The sequence below is a fragment of the Rattus norvegicus genome, chromosome 3, assembly GCF_021556685.1.
Source record: "Rattus norvegicus strain SHRSP/BbbUtx chromosome 3, alternate assembly SHRSP_T2T, whole genome shotgun sequence".
NCBI classification, from domain to species: Eukaryota; Metazoa; Chordata; class Mammalia; order Rodentia; family Muridae; genus Rattus; species Rattus norvegicus.
This window is the reverse complement of record NC_141536.1, coordinates 8019114-8020248: the sequence shown is the minus strand read 5'-3', so window position 1 is coordinate 8020248 and position 1135 is coordinate 8019114.

The window sequence follows — 1135 nt, the reverse complement described above, 5'->3', positions numbered from 1 at the left end:
GATGTGCTGGGGTGCCGCCGCCCCTCCCGCCAGAGCTGTGATGTCACCGCCGCCAGGCGGAGGGAGGTTGGGGAGGGGCAAGCGCCCACCGGCCACCACTGCGGCGGTCCCGCCTACAGCGGGGTGGGCGGGGCTCTGCCTTTGAGGTCCAGTGCAAGGAGAGCCCTGCTCTAGTCTGGACAATACTGTGCTTCCTTTTATTTGGGGGAAGACCTGCTAAGCCCCTGGAGTTTAGTGCCGAGGTGCTGTCCTCCTTTTCTTACACACACATACACACACACACACACACACACACACACACACACACACACACGACTTTGCTGTCACACACACATCCTGTTCCTCTTGTAGGGTACAGGCCATGCAGATGCACCCGGGGCTAAAGAGAATCCAGGTCTTCCTGGATGGAGTAAGTGTGGGAGGATGCTGTCCGGCCCTGGGCAAGTCTCTACCTTGCTAGGGCTTTCACCACCAGTCTTCATGTTGTCACTACCTGTGAAATGCAAGCGTTTGGAAAATATACTGGAAGAACACCAGGGGCCCCTGTGGGAGACTGGCGGTGCTCATTCACCTGTCTGCCCTCCTCTGAGTGCTCCCAGGATCCTGAGGATCTGAACCCCGGAGCGATTTTTCTTCACCCATACTTGAGTAGCCTAGGAGACTTCGCCCCAGCCAACTCCCAGCACCCACAGGGCACCATCTGGACAGCCAGCCCAACTGGGACTCACCTAGGTCCCTCCTGTCCTCTCCAGCCCTGTCCAAATGTTCTTGAGGAAGTAGCTGTTACCTTCAGTGGGACAGGGACGAGTCAGGGTGCAGAGATTGGCAATGCCCTTGGCAGTTTTCCTGCACCCTGGCCCCTGGCCTAAAGATGGACACCATGCCAAGGTCACCCCAGACAGACCCTGCAGACGCAGCCCACAGTACAGTGGCTTCAGGCAAAGAGAATGGCAACAAAAACAAACACAAGATAAAACTGGGCTTCAGCCGGAGCTGGTTTGTTTTCCTAGGAAAGAGCAGGGGCGAGCAATGAGAACCATCTGTGCCTGGGGCGAGGCCCAGGCTTGCTGCTGTCCCCACACCTCCCCCGAAGACCACAGGAGCCAGGTCTTGCTCTGGCTTGGCTAAGGCAGAG